We start from the raw sequence: 5,206 nt of genomic DNA, 5'->3' as shown, positions 1-5,206 counted from the left end.
AACATGCTTTTGGAACTGCAACAGAGGGTATTTACCTCCGGACCAGATCAGACGGAAAACTCTTTAATCTCTCTAGATTGAGAGCAAAGTCTAAAGTCCAGCTGAAATGTTTACGGGATTTCCTCTTCGCTGACGATGCTGCCATCACTGCTCACTCTGCTGAAGACCTTCAACAACTTATGGACAGTTTTAGCAAGGCCTGCCAAGACTTTGGACTAACAATCAGCCTGAAAAAAACACAAGTCATGGGTCAGGACGTGGATTCACCTCCCTGTATTACAATCTCTGCACAAGAACTGGAGGTCGTCCATGACTTTGTGTACCTCGGCTCAACTATCTCTGACACTCTCTCTTTAGATACTGAGCTGAATAAACATATTGGTAAAGCGGCTACCACATTTTCCAGACTTACAAAGAGAGTATGGCTTAATAAGAAGCTGACGGAACATACAAAGATCCAGGTCTATAGAGCCTGCGTCCTGAGCACACTCTTGTACTGCAGTGAGTCTTGGACCCTCTACGCATGGCAGGAGAGAAAGTTGAACACCTTTCATATACGCTGTCTCCGACGAATTCTTGGCATCACCTGGCAGGACAAAGTTCCAAATAGCGCAGTCTTGGAACGTGCTGGAATTTCTAGCATGTATACACTATTGAAACAGCGACATCTACACTGGCTGGGGCATGTCGTGAGAATGGCTGATGGTCGGATTCCGAAAGCTCTCCTGTATGGAGAATTAGTGCAGGGAAAGCGCCTCAGAGGGAGACCACAGCTGCGATATAAGGATATCTGCAAGAGGGACCTAAAGGCCCTGGGAATGGACATTAACAACTGGGAAACCTTGACCTCCGATTGTTCAGCTTGGAGGCTAAAGACGCAGCATGGCCTTCTCCAATTTGAAGAGACACTTGTTTGGCAGGCTGAGGCAAAGAGGCAGTCCCAGAACCAGCGAAATCTGGGGGCTGGGCAGGGGACAGAATGTATCTGCCCTCAGTGTGGAAGGGATTGCCACTCTCGAATTGGCCTTTTTAGTCACACTAGATGCTGTTTTAGGACCTCTTTCCAGAGCACGATACCATAGTCTCTTGAGACTGAAGGATGCCAATGATTAGAACAATTAAAATATATGGATTTGGGGGGAAAGTTTATAAAGATGTTTAAAACAATCTACTCCAGACAAGAAGCCAGAGTGGTGATAAATGAGGAAATGACAAAGAGCTTTTTAATCCAAAAAGGCACAAGGCAAGGTTGTTCGCTATCACCACTGCTCTTTATTTTATCACTAGAGGCCTTAATTAGAACAATTTGAGAAGACAAACAAATCAAAGGTTTAAAAGTAAGAAAATAAAGTTTTAAAGTACAGGCATTTGCGGACAACCTTGTATTCATTATTGAAGAACCTGTACAATCTGGTCTTAGGCTGATGGAAGTGCTGGAGGACTATGGGGAAGTAGCGGGCCTGAAAATAAACAAGGATAAAACAAAAATGATAGTTAAAAACATGACTGAAGAGCAAAAAAAAAAGAATTGGAGGGAAAGATAAATATTCAGACTACGAAAAAAATAAGATACTTGGGAATTCAATTGACAGTGAGATGCATCACACTGAAAGAAGATAACTATGACAAATTAATGGCGCAAATTAGGTCTGATTTGGAAAAATGGGGGAAATTACAGCTATCTCTAATGGGCAGGATAGCCACCCTCAAAATGAATGTCCTTCCGAAAATGTTGTTTTTATTCCAATGCATACCAATTCGGCTCAAAAAAGGCTTTTTTTATAAACTTGGACAGACTCATTTCAAAATTCATATGGCAAGGGAAACGACCGAGAATCAGATTCAAAATATTACAAGATGCTAGAGAAAGAGGAGGATTTGGCCTACCAGACTGGACAAAGTATTATCAGGCAGCAGTGTTGGTTTGGCTAAGTGAGTGGATGCATCTTAAAAACACAAGACTATTGGCACTAGAAGGTCATGACTTACAGACAGGGTTGGCACGCTATTCTATGGGAGGAAAAACATTTAGACCATCAGTACTTCCAGAGGCATTATATTAGGAGAGCACTATTGGATATTTGGAAAAAAAACAAAAAGAAATAATTATATGGAAATTCCTAATTGGGTGTCAACATTAGAAATGTACACACATCCAAATTTGACAAAACGAGGGGGAGCTGTCACCTATAAAGATATTTTGAATGAGAAAGGAGAATTAAAAGCGAGAAATACTTTAAAGGAAGAAGGAATAGAATTGGAATGGTGGGCGTATCTCCAAATTCAATCTAAATTTAGCAAAGATAAAAAGGAATGGGGCATAAAGCAAGAATCATCAGAATTAGATAAAATTTTATTTAGCAGAGAAGGCAAGACCATAAGTAAACTATATAGGTATTTATTAGAACAAGATATGATTGAGGAAGAGGTGAAAGAAAAGATGATAATTTGGTGTAAACATTTTGGGCTCTCCATATAATTTTCATCAGATTATGATCCGCCCATGTGCTTGCTTCTATATTTATTTCTTGTATATTGGGTCAGTTGATATCCACATCATGTCTATTCTAGACCAAGACATATGTCTATTAGAATAAAATGTGTATTTATTTTTGTCTGGATGTATCCCTCGCCATGCATCTTGCATACCTAATTCTTCCACCATTTTAAAAAAGATTTTTGGAAGTGTCTTCCTAGCTCTTTTATTTCTTTTTTTAGTTTTATAGTCCAATTCTGCATCCACAATTGCATTGAAGTCACCTATAATACATATATTCTCATATTCCAATTCTATTATTTTTCTATATAGTTTACTATAGAAATCTTCTTGGTTCTCATTTGGTGCATATATCTCCACTAACAATATTTGTTCGTTATTCAACGTTATCTCCACCATCAAAATTCTTCCTTCCTCATCCAGAAATATTAGTTTCGCCTTAATCGTCTCTTTTATATATAGTGCTACACCTCTCTTACTTTGCTGTGCAAGTGAGGCGTATAATTTCCCCATTTTTTTTGAAAAAAGTTTTATTTTAGATTAAAATAAAAAAAAAGACAACATAAAAATATCATCCTTACAAACAATTATAGACAGCATCTCAATCGGTTAAAATCATTTTGTGCTTACAATTTTCCAAATCTCATCATATAGCAATTATTCTTTACTTGAACTGAAGATAAATATTTAAACATTTCATATATGCTATCTCATCTCCATACTTTTTTGTCAAACCATTGATAAAATATCTCCCATATCAAATAATATTGTTTATCTTCCTGTTCTCTTATTTCAAATGTCAATCTACTCATTTCAGCACAGTCCAACATTTTCATAATAATTTCTTCATCAGTAATTATCTTCTCTCCTTTCCAGTTTTTGTCAAATACAATTCTGGCCGCTGTTAAAATGTTCACAATTAAGTATTGTAGTTCTTTATTAAATGTCTGGTAAAATTCCTAATAAAAATATTTCTGGTTTAAAGTCAATATGTCTCTTTGTCATTTTTTCTAACCACGTATGTATCTTAGTCCAAAATCTCCTTGCTTCCACGCATGTCCACCACATATGGTAATACGATCCTGGAGTTGGATGACACTTCCAACATTTCTCCGATTTATTCTTAAACATCCTGGCTATTCTCGTCGGGGGTAGATGCCACCTGTAAAACATCTTATACAAATTCTCTTTATATGCTGTTGACATTGTCATTTTATAATTATGTGACCACAATTTTTGCCATTTCTCTAAATCAATACTATAACCAAAATTTTTCCCCCATGCTATCATTGATTCTTTGACTTGTTCTTCTTCCAATTTTACTTCAAGTAATTATCCATATAACTTTTTAATTATATGGTCATCCAACCCATTAATATCTTGTCTAAACGAGTCGAAACACTATAAATACCTTCTTGTTTGAAGTCTTCTCGATATCTGGAAAGTATTTGCATGTATGAAAACCAATCTATCTTAATTCCCTGGTCTTCTAAGTTTTGTTTCAATTTAAGTTCACCCTTTTCATCCAATAATTCACTATATCTAACAATTTGCTCCCCTCTAAATACCACTGGATAAGAAAAAGCTTCAATTGTAGATACCCAGACTGGAATCTTCAAATAATGGTATTTTTTGATCTTCTCCCATGTCAAAAACAAAGCTTCACGTATCTGATGTCTTCTAAAGTACCCCTGAATTTTAGTTCCTTTATACCATAAGAAAGCATGCCATCCCATCAGCAAATCATGTCCCTCCAAATTTAATAATCTAGTGTTTTTCAATGTTACCCATTCTTTAATCCACATTAAACAAACAGCTTGATAGTATAATTCAAAGTTCGGTAATCCAAAACCACCCCTCATCTTAGCATCTTGTAACAGTTTGAGTTTTATCCTTGCCTTCTTTCCCTGCCAAACTTATTTCAAAACCATTTTATTTAAGTCTGCAAAAAATTCCTTATCCAACTTTACAGGAATTGTCTGAAAAAGATACAAGATTCTAGGTAAAATATTCATCTTAATAGTTGCAATTCTACCAATGAAAGATAGCTGCAAGTTTCCCCATTTCACCCAATCCTGTCCTATATGTTGCTTAAGCTTATTGTAATTATTTTCTTTAAGAGAACTACATCTTGCTGTTAGTTGAATCCCCAAGTATTTTTGTTGAGTGACCACACACACAAAGGTTGAGAATATATGTGGTAACTTTATTGCCTTACATAGTGACATTATATAGTTTGTTACTTTCAAGTTACAGCATACTTGGCAGAATATCATTGGCTCACAGAATCTTCCAGGTAACTTAAATCATAGGTTAATCATTACTGCTTGCTTAAGCACTTCTAATATTTAGCTATAATTAAAATCTAACACACATCCCACTTCCTCTCCTCCTGTTCCTCTTGTTTACAGAGTTAGGGTCTTATCTTCTAATGTCATTTCCTGGCGCTTACGTGCAAGTAACCTTCCTTATCTGAGGTTTGCCTTCCAAGATAGGAAAATCCCTGCACATATGCAGACTGCAGATTCCTACATATTTTACCTTATTTGTGACCTGCATCTTAGAGAACTCCCTCAGTTCTTCTTTTTGTTTTTTTAACATATTTTTGGTCATTATCTTCATCTTTTCTTTATTAATTTTCAAACCAGCAACCTCCCCAAATTCACCTATTTTTTCTGTCAATTTATTTATTGATGTTAATGGTTCTTC

This window comes from Pituophis catenifer, unplaced genomic scaffold, assembly GCF_029215685.1.
Source record: "Pituophis catenifer annectens isolate HBS135680 unplaced genomic scaffold, rPitCat1.0.hap2 SCAF_5, whole genome shotgun sequence".
NCBI classification, from domain to species: domain Eukaryota; kingdom Metazoa; phylum Chordata; class Lepidosauria; order Squamata; family Colubridae; genus Pituophis; species Pituophis catenifer.
This window is presented reverse-complemented; position numbering follows the sequence as displayed.